The following is a 27,533-nucleotide window of genomic DNA, read 5'->3' as shown; positions in this document are numbered from 1 at the left end:
TATATATATATAATTACATCTTATGGTTAATGATTTAACGTAGTTATTAGTTATTTATAGCTTAGATAGTATAGTAATATTACACAAATTAGTTTGAATATTTAAGTCTTTATGTACAAAATCATTTTTTTCTATTATTTTCTGATTTTTTTCTTTATTTCTTTTTATTTTTAAATTAAAAAAATGATGAGCGATTGCTTATGTGTTTGTGTGATCGCATAAGTGATTACACAAGGTGGACCGCATACAATTGCTTAGGCGATTTAACAACATAGATAATAAATAGCCACCTTAGAAGTGTTCGTCTCTATTTCTTATCATTCCTACAAGAGCCAATTAGAGAGGTTGGCTATAATAAGGAGAGAATTGCATAATGTATTAGGAAATTTTTGGACATATTCAGAGAGGATTTTGTGAGGATACAGATGGAAGCTTGGAAGAAAGGAAGAGTGGTCGAGTGGAAAGTGGACGTGTTAAAGCGATTATTAGGACAGATGGAAGCTTTGAAAGAAAGGAAGGTAAGTAGTTCTAGAACAATTACAAAGATCGTCAGAACATGGGAAGCGTATAGATGATCGACCTAATGTTATAAATAATGAAAGAAGTAAGAAGAAGAAATTATCTCATACCAACTAAACAAATCAAATCAAATCAAATCTATCATTCAATTACTCTTTTTGCTCAGTATTATCCTTATCATTACAAGTCATTTACATTCCTTAGTGTAATCGTTAGCTGTAATCGGTAATAGTAATTGAGTAGCTGTAATCAAGTAGTTATTAATTCTAGCGGTAGTTTATGTATACGTTCATACAATGGATTTAGTTTCAAGTATTAAGAAAGTTCTACATTTAGAAAGCCATTTTGTAGCCGTTCTCCACAACCAACTGTAAGAATTTTCTTTTTGTGTTTTTGTTTATATTAAAAAGTCCTTTCATATAAAAGGCAGAGGTACAACCCATTCTCAGAGGAGGAACCTTACCCTTTGATAATTGTCTGATCATTTTGAATATTGTACAAGTGGCTAAATAGATGACTAATCTTATTTGATGTTGGTCACATACTATGTATTTGTTTATCTTGGCACTTTGGGTCATAGTTGTTTGGTTTGAATTGAGCTGCACATTCAATTCTGGCACGCCTTCGTTCACCACGTGACCAAAGTTGAAAAATAGCAACAACATCACTTGGCACACTCGGTGGGACCCTATCTTTGGTTTACCTACCACTGCGACATGGTAAATTAATTAATCTAAAATATGAATAAAAGAAGTAATCGACTTACTGGGCCTGAACCCTTAACACTAACCGCACCACCTCCGACCAGTTCCCAAAACCCCTAAATCGTTAAAATTAAATACTAGTCTGATACTCAGTCTTGTCAATTAAGAAGGGTCATCAACATCTTGGACCGTTGCTTTTGATGAGATAACGGTCACGTTGCAGGATGTGTAACTAAGTATCTAACATATTTGGGAATATGGGAGAGCTCAGGCAGAGTTAGTATACGCTCTTCTAAACTGAGAATTTTAACATATTGTGGCTAGCCAGACCAAGGCTATGCATCAGTTAATGGCCATCATTACTGAACGATTGCCTATGACAACATAGTATACTAACGAGGGCAATCCTGTCAAAAACGTAACTCAGCCACCACTGATATACCACCTCACCCTCCAAGGAACATACCTCCTATTCTGATCCAAGAAGGGCAGAATGTTGCATTGCCTACTGAGTTCAGGCGAACATAGCATGAGGTTAGGAATTTTATCCCAAAAGTTTAGAATTAGGGAATCTTGGAGGAGAACCCTTCCAGCAGTTCCCTAGGAATCCATTGTTCCATGAAGGGAAAAATCAGGTAGGTCCTAATCCACCACTGATGGTTGAACCTCAACGTGTGGATCATGACCATATCATGCAAATGGTACAAGAAGTAGCAGACCAAGTTCTTGACAGTGATACTATCCTGACCTAGCATAAGCCATATCTAGAATGGATTGACTGACAATACCCACTGTCGTTGAATTATCAACTGGATTTTACACTCTTCTCGACCGATCACTGTCAATCAACCATTGAACACATTGGTCGATTCAATATGTAGTGTGGTGAACTTACTAACATTGAATATCATAAGTTGCGGCTATTCGGTCATTCATTAATTAGAGCGGTATTCACATGGTACTCCATTTTATTGCCTAATGCCATTCATACCTAGCTGGAGATGAAAGAGAAATTCCATGCTTAGTTCTTTTTCAAGGACAAAGAGATGACCATGGCCAATCTCACATGCTTTCGATAGTTACTAGGGAAATCCTATGAGAGTTAGATTACCCAGTTTAAGAGAGTAAAAGGCTAGTGTAAAGTCATCATGACTAAAGCCAAGTTTGTGTAACTTGTACAAGATGGCCTGGAATACAAATTCCGAAAGAAATTCATCAAAATGGAGTTTGAAGAGCTATATGATTTAACCAGTAAAGTCTTCAGGTATGACGAACTTCTTCAAGAAGGAGCTAAGCAAAAGAACTCATTAATCGGGACATATTATCATGACCTTAACTATGAGCTTGGCATTGCCAAGGTCATGGCAAAAAAGCCACACATATGCTCAGCATTGGTCAAAGCAAAACTAACTGCATCAGCCATACAAAAGGCTCAAAAAGTATATACTTTTGATAATACCCGAGCCGATGAGATATTTGAAATCCTATTGGGCGGGAAGTTTATCAAAGTTCCTATTAATCACAAAGTCCCCATGACCAATAAGTTAAAAAAGATTGAGTACTTTAAATGGTATGGGACTCATTCCCATTCAACTAACAAATGCATTGTATTCAGGAATGTTGTCTAGGATAATATCGATTGGAGACTGTTAAAATTTTTTTAAAATGGCAAAGAAGCAATGTTGATCGATACAGATCCATTCTTACCTAATCTTGATGTCAACATGGCCACGATAAATTTAGGGAAGGTGGATTGACCGCGATAAAGGGTCGATCTCAGTCCAAGTAATCACGATGGCACATCACGACAACCAAAGCCAAGACAATATCAGCCATTTACAGTGATTGCAAATCTGGCAGAGCGATTGAACGCAACACAACACAATAATCATAGCTCGCTTTTATGCGACCGATGTGACAGATTGGCAGCCAAGATTGGGAAGTTCCTCCTTGATTAATGAGGTAAGTTGATATGCAAATCTAAGAATGATTGATCGGAGGGATCCTTGTTGACCATAGAGGGTGTTTCTACCTTGCGACCGCCAACTTCAACAGCAGACTTTAAGGCAAAGGATGGTTAAGCCTCCATGAATTGAGGAAGATGTCTGGAAGAGGGTTGGGAAACCTAAATTCTCCATCAACCCTGAAACTATGACTTGAATATAGAAACGCCGATTGTAACGATGTTAAGAGGCCAAAAGGAGAGAATTATTAGAGGCTGGGAATGTTTCTCAGCCAGAAGCTATGTAGCCACACCTATACTAGAGAATTCTCCAACCGCAGGACCAGTTGACCATGAACACAGTCGATGCAGTCTTATAGCTTGTTATGCACAATCAGGGTATCAAGGATCTGACCCAACCCAACAATTTGGCAGGATTGGAGAACATTGACAACCATGATCATCCATCTGATTACTATAGTGATGGATAGTTCTTGGATGATGATCGGTTGATAGGACTAGTGGTAATGATGGAAGCACTACAAGTATCCTCACCCACTCCCGAACAAACATATGTAACCATTGATAAAGACGTTGAATGCTCTAGTGCAAATTCTGATGAGAAACTCAATTTGAAAACACTAGGGGGCAATGCGCGGGTTCGAAAATTATTTTTAGATCATTACCACATGCAGTGTTTGATTGCAACATGGTACTCACTCTTCCATTTAGTTTTCAGGCCAAGTTGTCCCAACCTAGTAAGATGAATGGCGATGTGGAGGAACTCGACTCCCCATGAGTGATACAATATGCTTCTTTTCCTTTAGAAGATGTGATCAATGAAGTACCAGAAGCGAGCGAGGTACCACAGGTAAATACTGTCATTGTGAAATCATGGGCAAGATCTGAAAGAGTGATCATAGAAAGGCCCACTCATGGCATGACATAACACTTCAAACCACTGTACATATCTGCCCATCTTGAGGGTTGCCCAGTCACCAGAATTCTGGTCAACGATGGGGCAGTTGATAATCTTCTCCCAATAAGAATGATGCCAAAATTAGTAAAGACCCTGACCAACTTAATTCCATCTAAAGTCACAGTCAATAACTTCGTCAGGCATGTCATAAATACCGACAATGTCTTATCAGTTGACTTGATTGTAGGAGCTAAGAGAGTGTTGGCTCCATTCTTTATGGTCAACACTTGGTCCAACTATAATGCATTATTCGGAAGGGACTGCATTCACTCCTTTGCTAGTATTCTATCATCTTTGCATCAATTCGTTATATTTTGGAATCAAGACAAAGTCAAGTTAGTCTTGTACAATAATAAGCCATTTTTTTCCACATCAAATGCAAACAAGGCCTACTACTATGGGAATAAGGTAGGGATAATCCACATTTCTAAAAGGAACAGGAAGGGTCTTCCAACTGGGATATCTATCAAGAAGAATCCAGATAATATTATACAAGACATTACAAACACAATACTCCCAGTTAATGATTTACCGAGGGATATTGTACCTTTTCGGTTAGGTCCATGCTGCACCATTGAAGAGATCCCATGATTACTACGCCATGGAGAAGCATGGAATGATTGATTTTATGACTATAATAAGAATGCTTAAAGAAAGCCTGAAAAATGTTGACAATGGTTGCTTCATAGATTTAGCCGATATTGTACCAGCCGATAAAGACGAGGTAGACATGGAATTAAAAGAAGCACCTGATAAATTGGAAGATTCTTAGGATCGGGTTCAGAACCCCTTGGTTAAGGAAAATTTAGCAACCGAGCAGGAAACTAAGCAAACTTTTATCAGTGGGTTGCGGAAACTAAAGGATAAAGTTGAGCTCACTGATTTGCTTAGAAAATTTGCCGACTATTTTGCATGAGATTATCATGAGATGTTGAGACTAGCTCAAAGCCTAATTGAGCATAAATTACCAGTAATGGAAGGGTATCGACTACACAAGCAACTACCCAGGCGTATAATCGCAAAAGTAACTCAGAAAATAAAAGAAGATATTGAACAATTACTTAAGGCCGGTTTCATTAGGCCCATTAAATATGCTAATGGATCTAGAATGTGGTTGTAGTGATAAAAAAGAATGGTAAGTTGCGGGTATGTATTGACTTTAGAAATTTAAATTTGGCAATGTCTAAGGATAAATATTCAATACTTGTGGCTGATCAGTTGATTGATCGAGAGACAGGTCATAAGATAGTCTCCTTCATGGATGGTCATTCTTGATTTAACCAAATATATATCACACTAGATGATGTGCCAAAAATGGCATTCTGGTGTCTTTGACCTCTGAGAACCTATTGTTGGGTAGTGATGTAGGAGCCATATACCAAAGGGCAATTAACGTCATCTTCCATGATATGATTGGATAGTTCATGGAAGTTTACGTTAATGACGTAGTAGTTAAGTCGGATGACGTGCGAGATCATTTCACTCATTTATATAAGTTATTTGAGTGAATGAGACTTCACAAGTTAAAAATGAATCCCCTTAAATGCGCTTTTGAGGTGTCACGTGGTAATTTTCTAGGATTCATTGTACACCAACAATGGATTGAAGTAAACCAAAATAAGGCTCAAGCAATCATAAATGCTCACCCGTTGAGGAACAAAGTAAAATTGCAATGATTCCTCAGTCAGGTCAATTTAATGTAAAGGTTTATATCTAACTGTGCAGGAAAGACTAATATGTTTTCTCCATTGGTAAAACTAAAGTAGATAATTGAATTCAAATGGGAGGCATAACATCAGTTGGCTTTTGAGAAGAATAAAGAATATTTAATGAAGTCTTCATTGTTAATGCCACTAGTTAGAGGTCGACCGCTCAAGTTGTATGTCGCAACATCGGTAAAGTCGGTCGGTGCATTGTTAGCCTAAGATGACGACAATTAGAAAAAGCGTACATTCTACTACCTCAGTCGAACACTTTTCGATACCGAGAGGCTATACTTTGAAAAAATGCCAGTTGTATCCTCACAAAATGCTCTCCAAATATCTCTAAAAATCTCCTAATACATTACGCAATTATCTCCTTATTACAAGAAACATTCTCTGATTGGCTCTTGTAGGAATTGACAGAAATATGGACGAACACTTTTGAGGTAGTTATTTGTTATCCATGTTGTCAAATCACCTGAGTAATTGTCTGCAGCCAACCTTATGGGATCGCTTATGCGATCACACAAATGCATAAGCAATCGCACATTATTTTTTTAATTTAAAAAAATAAAAAGAAAAAATTTTAAAAAATGATTTTGTTCATAAAGACTTAACTATTCAAACTAATTTATGTAATATTACTATAGTACTATCTAAGCTATAAATAACTATTAACTAAGTTAAGTCATTAACCATAAGATGTAATTTATAAAAACTAAAAATTAACAACAACTCAACAACTTATTAATAAAATGTTAATACTTTTATTGATAAAAAAATTTATAAAGATAAACTACTAATCTACTATATACATTGTACCCTCTCCCATTGTGGCATATCACCATCATCATCATCTTCAAACTCATCTCCTTCTTCAACGTACGCTTTATCTTCTTATTTTTATTCATCATATGTTCTCACAAGTTGCTCATCCACGTCTAATGGTCAAGCATTTTCTTCTTGTACTTCTTCAATCTCAATATCATCGTCTTCCCCTTGATTGCTTGTAGCCTCTCCAGCTTCTCTTCTCCGTCATTGAGAATGTTCATCAGGTGTCGATTCATAAGTGGCGTCTTTGACTTGGGCCCTTGTAAGGGACTCGTCGAAAAAAGAGTGGGTCATCTATCTCCAGAAGCCACTCACTATCTTCCTAAATGAGTATAAATTAGAAACTAAAAACAAAAAAGGACCTAAAAACTAGAAACATATATGAAAGTTGAAAATCAAAACAAACGAAAAACTAGAAACTTAAACAAACAAGAAACGACAAACTAAAAACTAAAAAGTAAAAACTTAAAAATTAAAAATAAAAGGAAACTAAAAACTTAAATTAGAAAGTAAAAACTAGAAAGTAGATACTACCTATAATTATAAATTTACAATTTTGAAGTTCAAATTACAAACTTACAATGAAACAAAATAAAAGACTTTGTTGCTTGAATGGTTGTCTTGACTTAAGTCTTGAGTGCTTGCCACATGAGACTTAACTCCACTCTTGAGTTGTTGAGTGTTTTGAGTTGAGTCTTGAGTCTTGAATCATCTAATGAAAGAAATCAAGAAGAAACAAGATCACGTAAGTTAGAATAGAGATTAGAAATTAAAAATTAAAATAAGAGATTAGAATGAAGATTATAATAAGAGAAGAAATGAAGAATAGATTAGAATAAGAGAATAGAATAAACGAAAAATACATTAGAATAAGAGAATATATTAGAGAAGAGAGAAAGAGATAGAGTAAATAGTAAGTAGAGTGATTCTTCTTCTTGTCTTGCTTCTTGATCTTATATCCTTGATTCTGGCTTTTCATTTCAAGTGAAAAATGAAAATAGTAAAACAAAGAGAAATTATGAAAGAGATTAAGAGAGAATGAATGGCTTTAAAATTATGAATGAGAGCAAGAGAGTGTGAATGAGGGGTTTACTGAACATATGTTGCAAATGAAGGAGGGGAGTGCCTTTTTATTGGAGAAACTTAAAAAAAAAAATGCTCCAATGGTTAGATTCTTGATCATTAGATTATATGTGATGGCATAATCGCAAATGTGATCGCATACCATCCAACTGGTATATGTGACAATATGCGATTATACAATCGCATAATTATGCAATTACATAATCGCTTATTGTTGGGGGCCTTGCACAAAACCTTATGATCTAGCCTCCCAAAATACCAGATTTATGAGATAATAAAACAATGAAAACAATCAAAGCATAAACCATATGACACAAGAGATTTTATGTGGAAAACCCTCAAAGAGGTAAAAACCACGAGACCTCATCCAGATCAACAATCCACTATCAAGTAGAACGTTACAACCAATCACAAGCACATACCGCTTGGATCAAACCTTCTTCACTCACACAGGAGTGGATTAACAATAAGAGAATAAAAAGAAAACGGAGAGATCTCATCGATCACGAGGACATAGAAGCGTTGAGACGTCGACTCTCTTCTACAAGCTTCCTCTCTCTCTCTCTCTCTCTCTCTCTCTCTCTCTCTCTCTCTCTCTCACCTTCGATAGCCCTAAACCCTTTGGCAAACCCTTACAAAGTTTTAAGAAACCTTTTTGCATTCCTTAGAAAAGTCCTAGGAATCTCTATTTATAGTTTAGGTAACTCCCTTTCGCACCTTTTGTGAAACCACCTCCAATTTTCACAGTTCGCACAAAATTCGAATTCAATGTGCGTAGCCTCGACTAGTTGAGCACTGTTTACTCGACCGGTCGAGCTAGGCCCTCGACTGGTCGAGCACTGTTCATTGAGTTCGTTAGACTTTGAGTTGAGTAAGCCTCGACTGGTCGAGCGCTGTTCACTCGACTGGTTGAGCAGTCCACTCGACTGGTCGAGCAACACAGTGAAACAATCTGATTTTCAACCGGCTGCACTATCTCTCATCTGAACTGAGGAGGAAACCCCATCACTTATGCGACCGCATATGACAATATTGTTTGTTATAGTGATCAAATTTTAGAGTTAGCTAGGTTTTCTTTTTTTTTTTTTTTATGCAGATTATGCAGAAGACTAATAAAAAAAATAGGTTTTTTAATGCAGATTAGCTAGGTACGAGGTGTTACGGACTACCGTGATGATTATATAAAATCCACTCTAACTGTTAGATGGCATATCAACATTTAGATATAGGGGCAAAAAATCATGCCTATTTGTAATTTAGGTGGCCCACATTATGGGAAACAATTTAGAGGGTCACCATTATCTTGTATAATGTTTACTACAATGTGGCCCACTTGAATTAAGGATGGAATTGAATTTTAGGCCATGGGCTTTAAATGGCATGACAAACCTAATTGTCATGGTAGATTTAACATCAACACCAATTGGAGCCCACCCAAGCTTTGACTCACTTTAAAATTATTTAAAAAAAAAAAAAAAACACTCTCCTACAAAGCCGAGTTTTCCTTATAGGCTCACCCTAATTTATTTTTATGGGACCCAACATGATTGATAAGTATTTAAGATCCACACTGTCCATTATATGTGTAATCCTAGTTTATGCCTATGATTAAAAAAATCATGATGACCCATGATCCTTGTGGGCCCTACCAAGTGAAATAGTTATTATAGATATGTATAGGACCCATTGTAATGATTGCATAAAATCCACTCCAATCATTAGATATCACACTAAAACTTACACGTGGGTCTCAAATATCAGGTCTATCCATTGTTCCAGTTGGCCACACAAATGGAAACGATTTGGAGGGTTAGTATTAACTAATAGACTTTTATTTATCATGTGGTCCACCTGAAACACTTTACGGATGAAGCTAATTTTTAGGTTTCTACCCTAAAATTGAGTGATGCACCTGTTAGTCCATGTGGATCTCACATAAACACTATGGTGAGACCCACCCAAGCCGGCAAACCCTTTTGGAAAAGTAACTTTTCCCTCCAGTGAACTCAGCTGGAGACAGGCAAGCATAAAAGAAAGCCTGACGGGCCAACCCACACATTGACACCCTTAATTGAATGGTTAGATTTTCTTCATCAGTGCAGTTATAGATATATGCTCCATCGATCATGTCATCAAAGTTTGGATAAACAGGTCAGACGCACATGAGTGCTAGATGTGAGGGGACGCGAATTAGGTGGTGTTGCCCATGGTGTGTGATGCATTTAGCACTCTGAGGCCCACCATAAGGTATGTGTTTTATATCCACACTGTTCATTAGTTTTTCGAGTTCGTTTTTCAGACATGAGCTTAAAAAACAAAAAAGCAGATCCAAAGCGCAAGTGGGCCACACTACAAGAAACAGCGGAAATAATGACACCTGCCACTGAGACCTTCCTAGGGCCCACCGTGATGTATGTGCCTTATCTATGCCATCCATCCATTTTAACAGCTCATTCAAGGGCATAAGCCCGAAATTGGTTCATATTCAATTCTCAGGTGGACCACCCCACAGGAAACAGTGTGAATTTTACTTCTACTGTTGAAATCTTCTTGGAGGCAACAGAAGTTTCGACCAAGCTGATAGTTGTGTTTTCCCTTCATCCACGTTTGTGTGATCATATGAACAGGTTGGATTCCAAATAAACATAACTGGGGCCCTAGTAAGGTTTCAAGGGTGGACATCATTATCCCCACTGTTTTCTTGTGGTGTGGTCCACTTGAGCTTTGGACATGCTTCAGTTTTGGGTTCATACCCTAAAATGAGCTGGTAACACGGGTAGACAGTGTGGATAAGACACATACATCACAGTGGGCCCCACAGAGTTTGCTCAATACGCTACACAATTTGCTTGGGTTTGCCAGCAAGTTGTCTATTTGATATACAGAGTTGACGACTTTGTAATGGACTTTTTAAAAATAAATAGAGGTTAGGTGGATGATTACATTTTAACGAGAAACATCCAGCAACCTATTACATATAATATAGATACCTGTACTAGAGCTCCACTTTTTATTTTGTACTACAGCTCCACTTTGTCCCATCTCATCCTCAAAGATATTTGAGGAAAATGAGAAGTGGAATCTATTGTAATTTTGTTACTGTTGTAACCAAACTTATATTTAATATGTGATTAAATATTATTTCTCCGAACATGCCTTACTGACATATAGAGCTGGGTATAGAGTCAAGTCGGACCGAGTTAGTGCTGACCAAACTTGATCAGATTTTGAAATAGGCCTGACCTGAACTTAACCTGACTCGGTTTCAAGTCCAACATGCACGATCAGATCCGAGTCCGGGTTTGGCCTGGACTAATCTGGACCGAGTCCTACCCAGTCACAAGTACCCAGTTGGCACCGAGTCAGGTCAAGTGCAACAGATCTTCATGAGCTAAAATCACAACTTTAAACCAAGATTCACTTGCAGAATTACAACCTCTTCATCTGCTACATGCCATCTCATATTTGATTTACTCCTCCGTGGTCAACAAGGATCCCTCCTATTAGAATTAAGCCGTCTGAATTTTACTCCTACCATTGAAATCTTCTTGGAGGCAACAGAAGTTTCGACCAAGCTGATATTTGCGTTTTTGCTTCATCTATGCCTGTGTGAGAACATGAACAGGTTGGATTCCAAATAAACATCACTGTGGGCCCTAGAAAGGTTTCAAGGGTGGACATCATTATCTCTACTGTTTTCCTGTGGTGTGGTCCATTTGAGCTTTGGACATGCTTCAGTTTTGGGCTCATATCCTAAAATGAGCCGGTAACACAGGTGGACAGGATGGATAAGACACATACGTCACAGTGGGCCCCACAAAGTTTACTCAATACATCACACAATCTACTTGGGTTTGCCAGCAAGTTGTCCATTTGATATACAAAGTTACCGAACTTTCTAATGGACTTTTTAAAGAAAATTAGAGGTTAGGTGGATGATTGCATTTGTTTGATATATATTTATAGCTGACTAACAACATAAGATAATTGCCAATTGTAACCAAACATTCTAATGATAAACATCCACCGACTTATCATATATAATGTAGATACCTGTAAGACAACTCCTTTTTATTTTATTTTATTTTATTTTGTACTACAGCTCCACTCTGTCCCATCTCATCCTCAAAGATATTTGATAAAAATGAGAAGTGGAATCCATTGTAATTTTGTTATTATGTTGTAACCAAACTTATATTCAAATATGTGATTAAATATGATTTCTTCGAACATGCCTTACTGACCGATAGAGCTGGGCATCGAGTCAGACTGAGTTAGGGCTGACCCAACTTGATCTAGTTTTGAAATAGGCCTGACCCTAACCTGACCCGGTATTGAATCTAACATGCTTGACCAGATCCGAGTCCGGGTCTGGAATGGACTAATCTGGACTGAGTCTGACCCAGTCACAAATACCAAGTTGGGTCGAATTGGCACCAAATTGAGTCAGGTACAATGGGTATTCATGGGCTAAAATCACAACTCTAAACCAAGATTCACTTTTCAGAATTGCAACCTCTCCATCAGCTACATGCCATCTCATATATGAAATGTTTGATTTGAGTTTTTCTTAATATATATGTACGAGTCGAGTTTCGGATCAAGTCAAGTCTGTACCAAGTTGGATTTCAGGTCAAGTCGAGTCGAGTCGAGTTATTGGGTAACTCGAACTCGACTCGGTTTGAGTTCGGATTAGACGAAGTCAACTCGATTCAGCCCACTCAGTTTAGATCGAGTCGGATATGAACGAGTCAGATCTGAACGAGTCAGACGAGTCGAGCTTACTGAGTCATCCCATGCCCATCTCTACTAACAGATTTAGGGGGCATTACCTAGAATATGCTACTCATGCCATAAGTAGCTTATCTTAATTTCTACTTATTAAAACTGAAATGACTATGTAACTTTAAATAAAAAAGCTACTTCTAATTGACCATAAATCAAACTTATGTATCTCAAATAAATCACTTATCTACTGCTGTAATTAGAAAAAGTAATTTATTTGACGGTATCCAAAGGGGCACTTAGAGTCCCTCTATCCTGTATAATCTTTTGTAAAGGTCTACTTGTATTTAATAGAATGAGAACCACCAAAATCAGACATGCGCCGATGCTGGTCACTACTTCATCGTCTTAAATCAGACATGCTCCAATACTTAATAATGTTAGTCATGTTACTCGTAATTGCATTGGGTCACTTCACATCCAATCAATCCATCTGAACTGTACATTAAGTCCAACATATTTGTTATGGGCTACCACGTAAAAATCACATTCATCATATGATCCAATCTAATCAAATCCAATCCATCCTCAATTTGACCTCATTCTTTATGCCTATTTTTTCATAAGCAACCCATGATTGGCCCTAGCAATTAGATGATCCAAATTGTTGATTAGACTTATTTTTTATACTGATTATCTTGACCATCCATATTAGATGCATGCAATATTCTCATTGTAGCCCATAAGATGTGTATCTAACCTAATGGACAGTCTAGATTGATTGGTTAGATCTTATCCTACCAAATTCAGTTAGTTATGGATGGTTGATGCAGGGCAAAGTATGGTCAATTTCATCGATGGTCAAGATTAAAAGAAATCAAGTTAGAAAGTTTGACGTGGACTCTAACACGCACCATAACTTACTTAAGGTTGTAACTTTGTAATCATATGTGCATTTCACTGGTATAATGTCATTGAAAGTCATCAACAAACTCTCCGTCTTCCCTAATGTCAAACGCAATTGGCCTGAAATGACTTTCCAAAATTAGTTTGTTTTAAATATTAATTTTGAATTTAAAGTAAAATATTTTATTTTTAGTTACAGTTTTTGCTCTTTTTATTGTTGGAAAGTTTTAATAAGTTCAATTATACTTTAAGTTATTGTTTGAATCATGTAAAAAACTAAAATTAATTTAAAATGCTTTTAGTATTTTTAGTAACTTTATTATTTTGAAAATGATATGAATTTAAGACCTAGGGCTTATATATAAGTCATATTAATTACTTAATAAACAAACTTTATTTATTATTTTCAATAAATTTCTCTTTTAGAATTTTTCCTCACTAATAGATTTAAAGTTTACCATAAAGGAAGAAAATAGTAATTTTATCCTCACCCTTTTCATTATGCACCCACTACAACAATGGTCAAGATTATTCTATCTAGATGACTTGGCTCATTACATTCACTCATGAATTAATCAATGGTATTTTTAAGGTTTCCATCAATTTTAACTTTAAAAGAGAGCATTCCACAGTAGTGTGCATGTTGGACATATGTTGAGCTGGAATGTAAGTGGATTGCATGGTGTGTGACCTCCATGGTGTGTTGACATCACCAATTTATATAGGTCCCACCATGATGTATGTCTTATATACCCACCATCCCCAAAAATGATTAAGATCCAAAGCTTAGACCATACCACAAAGCAGCGGAGATTGAACGCCTACCATTCTGGGACCACAAAAGTTTTGGATCAAGCTTATATATATGTTTTACCTTCATTCAGGTATGTGTGACCTTATGAACATGTTAGATGGAAAATAAACATCATGGTGGGCCCTGGAAAGGTTTCAACAATGGGCGTGATTGTCCCCCACTACTTTCTATAGTGTGGTCCACTTGAACTTTGGATCTGCCTCATCTTTGGGTTCATGCCCTAAAATGCTCTCTCAAAATAGAAGAATGGTGTGGATACAACGCATACATTTACTTGCCGAATTTTTCCATTCAAAGGCCCTATGTGGAAGGCACGTAAAAACGAGTTCATCTCATTTTAGTTACCTACTAGAAATCTTGATCTCTCACACGCAATGATCAAGATCTCCAATACATAATTACTATTAATTAAAATGAGATAAACGCTAACTCATTTCAGGCATCTACCAAACAATACCTTAATCATTCGTACTAATATTGTAATTTCCCTAATACTAGGCATTCATGATTTTCTAGTATAGTGGAATCCACCTGATGAACGGTTTAGATCTCACGCCCATACCGGGTGATGTTACAAGTATGATTAGGGCATCTAGAGAAACTACGAGGAACATGCATTGGTAAATGCATGTGGGGTAAGAACACCTATTAAAATTAATATTTTAAAAAACCATAGACTAATCTCATTATTCCTTGCATCATATTTTAAAAAAGACAATGACATGGATTGAAAATGTAGGCAAATGCCTGTCCCCTCTCTCCATGAATCATACATTGCAAATTGCAATGGTTCCTTTTTGTTTTATTTTTCCTTTTATTGTTCTTTTTTCAAATTCATTTGAATTGGATAATTGGGTGTAGTTGAATAACCGTAGATGTTGATTTATGAATTTGGAAGGCACGTAATTAGAATAAAAATATAATTACAAAGTGAATTTTGATTTACATGGAATCCGTTGGTTTTTATGGGCACCATGATGAAAAAGCATTTCAAGTGACTTTTGAATTTTGAATTTTTTTTTTTAAAAAAAATGTAAGGAAAGCTTCTAATGTAATTAGATTAGTATTTATTTATTTATTTAAATTTAAGTATTCAAGTTTGAGATATGATTAGAGGGCCTTTTGGCAATCTCGGGAGATTTTCAGATTTTAACATTTTTCTTGCTTTATTTTGGAAAAATCAAGCTGAAAGTTAGTAATTTAAAATATACATTATAAATTGTAAATGAATAAAATTATGAATAAATGGGCAGTAGATAATTGATTTTAGTTTTTAAACAATTTTTACTTTCTAAAAATATGAAAATTAAAGATCGCAATCAAATCACTGGATATTGAACAAAGCTGAGACTTTAAAAATATCCTGTAATTACAGGATAATACAATTTGGATTATTTTTACAAAAATATCATGAGATTTTAAAAATATTGATGATATTTGTCACAATGGCATCATTTATTTAACTCTCTCTCTCTCTCTCACCCCCCACATGTTTTTCATTATAGCTATGAAAACCTCACTTCATGGCTACTACGGCAACTTTATTCAATAAGCTATGTCGCTAATAAAAACTAGCTTTCACACTGCAGAATGATGTGAGATTCAAGCCCTTCATATTCAATAATGAAATATCATGACATCGCAGAGTATTCGGTGCAACCAAATGCAACGTCTTTTTTTTTGTTTTTAGTTATTAATGAAAAGTCGTCCATCTATTAGTTTATTTTTTTAATAAATATTTAATTTAGAAGTACCCATGAAAACTCACCTATCATTTAAAAATATGATAAAAAAGCAGCCTATTTGACTTTCACTAAGCATTCTTGATGGAAAGGGTCAGTTAAAATCTCCCAAAGACCATTTATTTTACACCTGCTGCAATCATACTCACAGTTGGACCCCAGTTTTTTGGTGCTTGCTTTCATCGGAATTTTTTAGACTCACCTTTATCAGACAAAGTGATACATGTTGTCTCCTTACTTTGTTAGGTTATCTCACGTACGATCACCTAAGTCTTAGGAACGTTTCAATGGTACTGTTCATCATCTAGAGTTTGTTTTATTGTTGTGAGTTGTGTATGTCTTAGATCTAACTGATTTTTTTAACGTGAAGCCATAATATGAGCTACCAAAGTAGATGACTGAAGTAGATCACACACATACATAACCGTGGGGCCCACCAAAAGGGTAGAGGCCTGTTTGGATATTGTGGGCCATGTCTGACACCAATATGGGTGATTTTTTGTGCGAAGCCATATTATGAGTTGCCAAAGTAGATGAGTGGGGTAGATCACACACATACATAACAGTGGGGCCCACAAAAAGGGAGGGACTTGTTTGAATGTTGCGAGCCGTATATATCTCACTTTGATATGGCTGATTTTCTACATGAAGCCTAATAAGAGGTGCAAAAACGAATGACCGGCTAAGATCATGTAAGTCCATAACGGTGGGGCCCCCACAATAGTATCTCACATACATAAATATACATCAATAAGACACTTTATATTGATAACGAGAATAAATACATCACAAGTACCTTTTTTTTTTTCCTGTTAGCTTGTTAGTGAACCCACCCTCAGTTCACACTTCACTGTACATAATGTACAACAATAGAACATTGAAGAAAATTTGGCAATCATTCTACTCATGTATCCTGCTAATCACTTGGCTCATAAAACTCGTCATAGAAAAAGAACAGAAAATGCTTATAAACTCAATTCTTGAAATGAGCATCCAAACAAATGTAAAAATGAACATGCATATGTATACCTGAAACCAATTATGATCGAGCAAACAATCGAGCTAAAATTGTAAGATGTTACAAACCGAAACCTAAAATGAGCAGGCAAAATGAAAACTAAACATGCATATGAATACCTGAAACCTATAATGATTAACCAAACAATCGAGTTAAACTGAAACTTGAAATGAGCAAGTAAAATGAACAGCCAAGCAATCGACTCAAACTTGCAAGATGTTAGAAACCAAAATCTAAAATAAGCAGGTAAAATGAACAACCAAATAATCGACTCAATCCTATAAGATGTTAAAAACCAAAACCTGAAATGAGCAGGCAAAATGAACAGCCAAACAATCGACTTAAACCTGTAAGATGTCAGAAAGTGAAACCTGAAATGAGCAGGCAAAATGAACATCCAAATAATTGACTCAATCATGTAGGATGTTAGAAACTAAAATCTAAAATAAGCAGGCAAACGAACAGCCAAACAATCGAATCAATCCTGTAAGATGTTATAAACCAAAATCTAAAGTGAGCAGTTAAAAAATATAAAATTGAGCACACATATGTAAATGTGAGACCAATAATGAACAACCAAACAATCATTTCGAACATGTATGCAGATACAAACCGAAACCTGATCATTCATATCCAAACCTGAAACCAACAGGCATACAAATCTAAAATTGAAGTTGAATCATGAAATGAGTAACCAAACGAATATAAATCTAAACAGACATATGTAAACCTCAAAACTAAAAGCAACAACCATACAAATCTAAACACAGAACAAAACTTGAAATAAGCCGTCAAACAAATCTAAAATTGAAGAAACATGCAAACCTGAAACCTGAAACCAACAACCATACAAATCTAAATACAGACTAAAACTTGAAATGAGTAGTTAAATAAATCTAAAATTGAACCTGAATCATGATATAAGCTGGCAAACAAATTTAAAATTGAACCTAAATCATGAAATGAGTAGACAAACAAATCTAAATCAAAATAGTCATGTAAACTTCAAATCTAAAATCAACGGCTATACAAATCTAAACACAAACTGAAACCTGAAATAAACAGTTAAACAAATTTAATTAACACCCAAAAACAAATCTAAAATTGAACAAACATGTAAACCTCAAACTTGAAATTGGCAACTATACAAATCTAAATATAAACTGAATCCTGAAATGAGCAGTCAAACAAATCTAATCAACACCCAATCTTTATTTTCAAACCTCAAAGCTAAAACCAGCAGCCATACAAATCTAAAATCAACACCCAATCGTAAAATGAGTAGTTAAACAAATATAAAATTGAATACCCCAAACATGAAATCAACAACTATACAAGTATAAAACTGAACTAATATATGTAAACATGAAATAAGCAGCCATACAAATCGAAAATTGAAAATTGAAATTAGTAGTTATACAAATTGAAAATTAAACATGAATCCTAAAATTAGCGGCCATACAAATATGCAACTAAACAAATATATCCGATCAATCCCAGATGAACAGACATCTAAGCCTGATACCTGTATGATGGTTTCCACTGAAGAAACATGTATGATAGTTGTTTCATACAAACATATCCAAAACCGTATAGAATCAAACCTATACGATGGTTTTTCCTGAAACCTAAAATGAATAACCAAACATATCTATACATTAAATCATAATGTACATCAAATACATCCAAGTTTATACAATATAGTCCAAACAAATAGTCCAAACATATACTTAGAGTTTATACAGTTATAAATTCCAAATTTATAGCATGAATCATCAAACCAGATATCAAATACAAGAAGCATTTGCATACTAGGTATTAGTTGCAAGATGCAGATATGGACCGCATACATCTAAAAGAAACCATATATCAGTTATAATAATCAAACATGGATTGCATACTAGATATCAGTTAGAAGAAACATATATGAATTGAAAACATATACAAGAAACCAATGAAATGTATAGAGTTATATCTGTACACATTTAAAATAGGAAGCATTAGACCAGATATCAGTTACAAGAAGTAGATTACGATACCACAACCCCAAATTAAGGTATCACAGTCCTCAAAATTTCCAATTTCAAAATTAGATATCAGTTATACATTTAAAGCACGAAGCATCAAACCAAATATTAGTTACAAGAAGCAAATTAGGGGATCACAATCTCCAAATTAATATATCACAAATTTCAAAATCCTCAGTTTTAAAATCCCCAAATTCGAAGTGGGAGTAGAGTACCAAAATTTCTAATTTCAAAAATCTTAATTTCAAAACCCCCAAATTCAATTTGGGATTAGGGTACCAAAATTCCCAAACTCAAAACCCAAAAATTCTACATGAGATTAGGGTATTAAAATTTTCAAATTTAAAATGATTAAGGTATCATAATCCCTAAATTCAAATATGGTATCTTTCCCAAGGGCCCACCTTCATTTTCTCAGTGCATGCTCAGGTCATCGTGTCCTATGGACCAGACACATTATGCTGTAATAAAATGAAAAAGTCCAAATGCCCCTTGCAAGTACAGTACAAAAATTACAAATCATGAAAGCGCCAAATTTTGTCAGTGCTCAAACAATAAGAGGGAGAGAGAGAGAGAGAGAGAGAGAGAGAGAGAGAGAGAGAGGATATGATGGTAAAAACCTAATTTTCCTCATATTATATGTGGAGGGCAATTTGATCTTTAAAAAATACAGTCCTCATACCGTATGTGTACTATACGGTCCTAAACAATAGTAGAGGTGTACACGAGTCAATCCAAGTCGAGCTTGGCACAGCTTGACTCAGCTCGGCCATTTGCTGACTTTAGCTCAGACTTGGCTCGACTTGGTCCTCGAGCCTGATTGGCCAACTCAGCTCGGTTCGGTCAGCAGCTTAGGCCAGTTCGAACCGAGTTCATCTATCCAGCATTTTCACAAACACATGAACTACACTTTTAAAATCTTGTTATATGTAAAATAGTAGCAATGGATTTATAGGTATTTCATCAAACACCTTGTAAACAACATAAAAATCAAGAAAGAAGTGGTATTTGTTTGATATACGTACCTTCCTTGCCACCAGCCACACTTCATTAAGTCATTTCATCAAACGCTTGGTGATCAACAGCAATATCAAAGTAACCGAGTCACCAAACTGAATCAATCCGAGTTCGATTTGAGTTGGGTTCGATCCGAGTCGAGTTGAGCTCGAGCAAGCTCGAACTCGGTTCGAAATTTTTTGAGCTCAATAAATCAGCTCGACTCAGCTCGAACTCAGTTTTGAACCAAGTCGAATCGAGCTTTTTTGTGTCAAGTCGAGCGAGTTACCGAGCTAACTCTGCTCGTGTGCGGCCCTAAACAGTAGGCAGTAGTACAACAATGGTTCTCAAAAGATAAGCAGCATCCTCTAAATACATCAGAAGTAGCCATTTATTTAAAAATAGACTAAAAGTAGGTAGGTTTTCATAAATAACTTTTTTTTTTAAAGGGAGAAGACATAATTAATTTTTTTTACTTGACCATGCATAATTAGAAGTTCGAAATTGTTCAGGCTGATTGGCTTTGAGTTTTGAGTTACGAATGATTTGTGGATTCGTGGCACTATTGGTTTAAGATGCAGTTCAATTTAGACCATTCAACCATGGGCCACACCATGGATATACTATGCATACTATGCCCATTAGTCTTACTAATTAGAGGATGTTAATTATCCGATTGTTGCAACACAAATATTTAGTTAAAAGGAAATGGGTCAGTAATGGATGATATCTTATTTGTGATAATTTTTAGTATGACACACAGATAGTGGGCCCCAACTGGCTAACAATCTATATCAATTTCTAAGCAGACTAAATATACCGTGGGTCCACAGTGATGTTTCTGAGAAATCTACCTTGCCCATCCGTTTTGTGAGCTCATTTTAAGGCATGGGACAAAAATTGAACCAAATCTAATACTCAAGTGGGCCAAAAGTGTGAGGATTGAACGTCCATAGTTGAAATATTCATGGGACCATAGAAGTTTTAAATCAGGGTAATATTTGTATTCTCAGTTCATCCCAGTAGGAATGACGTTATGAATGGTATGGGTTGAATTTAAACATCACTGTCAACCCCAGGGAAGTTTTAACATAAAGAATTTCCCTGCCCATATTTTCCTATAGTGTGGCCTACTTGAGTCTTAGATCCTGTCACGACCCAGACTCGTAAATGGGTTCACTACCTTTAGGCCTTGTCGGTGATTGGCTGTCCATAGGCGGGTGGTGAGGTCTCTTATGCTTGTTTGACTGTGCGGGGTCTGTAGAGTGGCAGTCATTTAGCAGTGTAATAGAACCCGGTGATTTCTTTATTATTGGAAATGTACTTGATATGTGGTTTGGATATGAGCACTAGCATTACTTGCATCACATTAGCATTGGCTGTGTAAGCCCCTTCATGCATTGCCTTGGTATGTCATCCAGTACTCATTGTATCGTATTTATGATAAGCCTTGGTAAGGCTAGTAATATTCTCATTAAACACATTTCTTTCCTTGTACATCCTGTTATTCTTCTGTGCACCTTTGTCACACACTTTCACCACCCTCTAAGCTTCTATAAGCTTATGCACGATTGATGCGTGCAGGAGACTCTAGGCAGGCGTCGTAGCAGTAGAGCGTGGAGTAGAGTTGAGTTGAGGACTCCAGTATTGCTGACCTTTCTCTCTTTTCCCATTATCTTAGGTATGTCCTTTCGGACCTGATGTAAGCTTGTAAAAGTTCAAATTCTTAGTGAATTTTGTGATGTGTGTCCCTTGTTATTCTTAGATGTACTTACTATAATCTTAGGATGCTCATATTGGAATAATTATACTATTATGGAAATCCTCCTTGTAGGATCTCAGGATCGGAACTTGTCTCAGGAGCCGAGAATGGGGTACTACGAAGGTTGTTGTGGCTAAAACCGACAATTGGGTTCCTTGTGAGTCCAGTTACCGAGTTTAGGGCGTGACAGGAGTTGGTATCAGAGCATAGCAAGTAATTTTAGAATAACTCGAGATAACATCGCATCTCTGCTCAGAGCATAGGATAAGTAGTGTCCCGAGACCTTTCCTTTTGCTCCGTATTGAGCCTGAAATTATCTTGATTCCTTGCGTCGTCGTTGTTTTATAGACAATGCTACCTATACGTGGCACCCGTGGTTGCGGCACCTGTGGTCGTGGTGCCCATGGACGAGGCGCTCGAGATACTAATCCTACTCGAGCATATCCTGCTCCCGTTGTTGAGGATCTGATTCTCGAGGTCCCGATTCGGCCTGTTCCTCCAATTAATCCCGTAGCGCCCATACCTCCAGTTTCTTTGGTTCCCTAATTGATTCCCCCTCCTCAGCTTGTTGTTCCGGTTACAGAGGCACTACCTCCACCTAAGGCGAGTGCTAGGAGCCGAGCATTTCTATCAGCTTGTGCCACTGCATTGCAGACCTGTCAGCTTGCTACCGCCGAGGTTTCTGGTCAGTCTAATTTATAGCGTGCGAGCGCAATAGCTCAAGAGTTCCGACAGCATGATCCCCCGAGGTTCAGTGGTGACCCTGACCGTTCTGCCGTTAAGGCATGGCGCATTGAGATTGTTCAAATTTTTGACACTATGCAGTGTCCTGCGGATCAGAGAGTATCCCTTACGACCTATCTTCTTCAAGGTGAGGCTCGTCATTAGTAGTCATCCGTATCTAAGATGGTCAGGCCTCAGTTCATTTCGACATGGGTGGAGTTTGTGGTCCGTGCCGACTAGAAATTCTTCCCCGAGCACTGGTTTGCATCCTGCCCTTCGCAGCCATATGGTAGGGCATTGTATAGAACATTCGACCAGGTCGTACATCGGGCACTGGTTTATGAGGGGGACTAGGCTATGACCTAGAGATCAAGAGAGTAGAGTTTCGGTGGCGACCGGAAGAGGAGAGCATCAGCCGGCAGTTCCATGCAGCTCTGTCAGCAGAGATGGAGGAGTAGATCAGGGTTTCAACAGCCTACGATTCAGATAGTAGTTTCGTCATCATCATTAGCACCGCCAGTCGTTTCATCTTTCGGCCCCTTTTTCGGTGTATGCTTTGGTTATGGACAGGTCGGGCATCGGAGGCGTGAGTGTGCCCTCTCCCCATTCAGCAGCAGCGGCCACCGGAGTTTCTCCCTCCTCCTCCTCCTCAATAGTAGTAACAGAGAGTACAGCTTCCACCTGCCGCTCCTGGGGCTCCTCCTCAAAAGTAAAGGCAGCCAGACAGACCTCCTCAATAGAGACAGTAGCAGCCGTGACACCAGCAGAGGGGATATCCATATGTTGTCCGTCCCTGGGTCCAGTATGTATAGCAGCCCAGCAGGCTCAGACTCAGGACCCTCAGTCTTCTAGTTTACTTCCCCTACTAGCTCAGGACCGTTTTTATTCTGCGCAGCAGGCGCAAGATCAGGACCCGCAGTCATCGATTGGTGGAGTCATTGAGGGTATTCTTCTTGCTTCTGCTTGCGTTGCTCATGTTTTGTTTGATTCTGGTGCTTCCCATTGTTTTGTGGCCAAGCAGTTTTATCGATCGACCGGTATTCCGTCAGAGGCCATGTCTGAGGCCTTGGCCGTTTTGACTCCCATGGGGAAGTCTGTTGTACTAACCCATCGCTGTCCTTCTTACCTAGTGTTAGTGGGCGAGATGTTCCTTCCTGCCAATCTGTTCGTGATGCCGATGTTGGGCTTTGATGTTATTTTAAGTATGAACTGGCTTGCGTAGTATGGTGCCGTCTTGGACTGTGCTGCGAGGACAGTCATGTTTCATATTCTAGGCTTGCCAGTATTCCAGTTCGTTGCCGAGCCCAGAGAAGAGCCGTTATCTAGTTTCTTGGCTTCGGTCATTGAGGATTCTGTGGTAGAGAGTTTTCAGCAGTTACCAGTTGTTTGTGAGTACCCGGATGTGTTTTAGGAGATTCCGGGTTTGCCGTTGCATCGGCAGGTAGAGTTCCAGATTGATTTAGTGCCTGGTACCTCGCCTATCTCGAAGGCCCCCTACCAGATGACACTATTGGAGTTGAGGGAACTGCAGGAGCAGTTGGATGAGCTCCGAGAGTTAGGTTTTATTCGTCCCAGCACTTCGCCTTGGGAAGCCCCGGTGTTGTTTGTAAAGAAGAAGGATGGTTCGTTGCGGCTCTATGTGGACTATCGCGAGCTCAACAGAGTCACCATCAAGAACTGATACCCGCTTCCCCGTATTGATGATCTGTTCGATCAGTTGCAAGGTGCACAGTATTTTTTCAAGATAAACTTGCGCTCTGTTTACCACCAGATTCGAGTCTAAGAGGAGGACATTCCGAAGACGGCTTTCTGGACACGCTATAATCACTTTGAGTTTCCGGTTATGTCGTTCGGACTGACCAACGCACCCGTCATATTCATGCAGCTGATGAACGAGGTTTTCCGACCGTTCCTTGACCAGTTCATGGTAGTATTCATTGATGATATTCTTGTATATTTGAGGACCTAAGAGGACCATGCTGAGCACCTGCAGATTGTGCTTAAGACCCTTCGTGCCCACTAGCTGTATGCAAAGTTGGAGAAGTACGAGTTTTGGCAGGAGGAGATGAAGCTCCTCGGTCACATGGTGACGAGAGAGGGTGTCGCTGTGGACCCCTCGAAGGTTGATGTAGTGCGTCAGTGGGGCCAGTCGACGAACGTATCCAAGATCTGTAGCTTCCTTGGTCTAGCGGGATATTACCGATGATTTATCAAGGGTTTCTCCCGTATTGCTGCACCGCTGACCCGGTTGACGTGGAAGGGCGTCGAGTTCGTCTTGAGTGACACCTGCGAGAAGGCATTCACGGAGTTAAAGGACCGCCTCACGTCCGCTCCTGTTCTCACTCTTCCTGATGGGAGAGAGGGTTTTATTGTTTTCACCGATGCCTCCAGAGTTGGCTTAGGTGTTGTACTGATGCAGTACTGGAAGCCGGTGGCGTATGTCTCACTCCAGCTCAAAGTCCATGAGCTGAACTACCCCACCAATGATTTGGAGCTTGCAGCAGCTGTCTTCGCACTGAAGGTGTAGAGGCATTATTTATATGGGGTTAGGTTCAAGCTCTTCTCGGATCATAAGAGCTTGAAGTATTTATTTTAGCAGTCCGAGTTGAACCTGCGTCAGAGGCGATGGATGGAGCTAATGAAGGATTATGATTTTGATGTTTAGTACCATCCGGGCAAGGCAAACGTGGTGGCAGACGTGCTCAGCCGTCAGCCATGAGGCCTGGTGATACATATGATAGTTCGACAGTGGTAGATGTTCAAGGATGTTTTAGAGTTTGACTTTGAGTTCAGTCTGCATTCTTCCATTGTTCACTTTCGAGCTTGTCGATTCAACCCTCTATGGTGGCTAGGGTGATCGAGGCTCAGCAGACGGACGAGTCACTTCAAGAGTACCGAGTAGAGGCCGCATCTGTGGAGCAATCAAATTGGCAGATTGGTTCCGATGGTGGATTACGCTTTAAAGGCCGATTGTGTATCCCGGACGTGCCAGAGTTGCATCGTGATCTGATGACCGAGGCATACCAATCGAGACTTATTATTCACCCTGGCTCCACGATGATGTATCGTGATATGAGGAGGTAGTATTTTTAGCAGGGGATGAAATGCCAGATTGATAGTTTTGTGGCCGAGTGTGACACATGCCAGCATGTCAAGGCCGATCATCAGAGACCCTCTAGTCCCTTGCAGCCATTGAGCATTATAGAGTGGAAGTGGGAGCATGTATCGATGGATTTCATTGCAGGGTTGCGAGGACTCAGCGTGGTCATGATACCATCTAGGTTATCGTCGATTGTCTGATGAAGTCGGCTGATTTCATTCCAGTGCGTGCTTCCTGGTCTATGGACCAATTGGTGAGGATATTCATTGAGGAGATAGTGAGACTGCATGACATCCCAGTTTCAATCGTTTCAGACTGAGACTCCAGATTTACGTCTCAGTTTTGGAGGAGTTTTCAGCAAGCATTGGGGATTACTTTACGTCTCAGTACCGTTTATCATCCATAGACGGATGGGCAAACCGAAAGGGTCAACCAGATCCTTGAGGATATGCTCAGGGCTTGTGTGATCGACTTTGCGAGCAATTAGGATGACCATATGCGCCTCGCTGAGTTCGCATACAACAATAGCTATTAGGTGACTATCGGCATGGATCCTTTTAAGGCACTTTATGGTAAACCGTGCAGATCTCCTAGTTGTTGGACAGAGGTTGGAGAGCGTCGTCTCTTAGGTCCTGAGCTTGTGCAGTAGACGTCGAAGGCTATTGATGTTATCAAGCAGAGGATGTGCACAGCTCAGAGCCGGCAGAAGAGTTTTGTTGATCGTCAGCGTTGACCCCTCGAATTCGCAGTTGGGGATGTGGTAAATCTCAAGGTCTCGCCTATGAAGGGTGTGGTACGCTTTGGTGTGAAGGGCAAGCTCGCCCCGAGATTTTTGGACCTTTTGAGATTACCGAGCCTATAGGCCCTGTGGCCTATAGGCTTGCCTTACCTCCTGATTTGTCCGCGATCCACGATGTATTCCATGTTTCTATGTTGCAAAAATGTGGGTCAGACACTATTCCTGTAATTGATTGACAGCAACTTGAGGTCCATGAGGATGCTTCCTACATTGAGCTGCCTATTCGTATTCTTGATCGGAATGAGCAAGTCCTCAGGACCAAGGTCATTTCCTTGGTGAAGGTGTAATGGGGTTATCATTTGGAGGCCGAGGTGTCTTGAGAACATGAGGCCGATATTAGAGAGCATTATGCCCATTTATCCGATGATTGATTGCTTGTATTTCTTGCATTACCTTCTCTGGTGTTTGATGATTGAGGTATATATATACATGATGATGTTTATGCATCTTGCTGTTCCGGTTTTGTCAATTTTGATGATGAAATTTCTTTGTTGGTGAGGAGGATTGTGAGACCCGACCCGAGTTCGTATGTGTGCATACGTGTGTGTGAGTATGCATTCCATCTATTTTGGTCCCGCGGTCCTACGGTCAAGTTCCGGTGACCTGCGACCCTCAGATGGCGTTTACGGTCATCCTTGAGTTCGATCACGTAGACCCGACTCAGATTGACCGAAGACCTATGCCATTGTGATCGCATCGTTGCCATGGTTCCAACGCCACATCTCGTGGGTAAATCCATCATGTGTATCATAAGTTGTAGGCCGCACATTATTTGGACCATTGGTTGCATTTTGGTGGGACCCACCTGGCTTGCACATTTCCCCATGTAGACCCCACCCTAATGCACTATCTCCCATGTAAGCTACCATGATTACCTAGCCTAGTCTAGCAATGGACTCCCTTCTCCAAAATCATTATGACTCTTTTTTTCTCTTTTCTATAAGTCATCATGAGATCTTTTTTCTTCCCCATGTAATTTCTCTTCCTTAAACCAATCATTTCCCTCCTAACTCATCATTGTTACTACTACTTCCCTCCTCTCCTCTCAATTCTCTCTCATTTTCTCTCTTTCTCCCTTCCTTGTAGGTGGAACATCCACCCCTCTCTTTAAAATTTCAGCGACATTTCTTCCATCTCCCTCCTCATCTAACCCTCCACTT

The sequence above is a fragment of the Magnolia sinica genome, chromosome 1, assembly GCF_029962835.1.
Source record: "Magnolia sinica isolate HGM2019 chromosome 1, MsV1, whole genome shotgun sequence".
NCBI classification, from domain to species: domain Eukaryota; kingdom Viridiplantae; phylum Streptophyta; class Magnoliopsida; order Magnoliales; family Magnoliaceae; genus Magnolia; species Magnolia sinica.
This window is presented reverse-complemented; position numbering follows the sequence as displayed.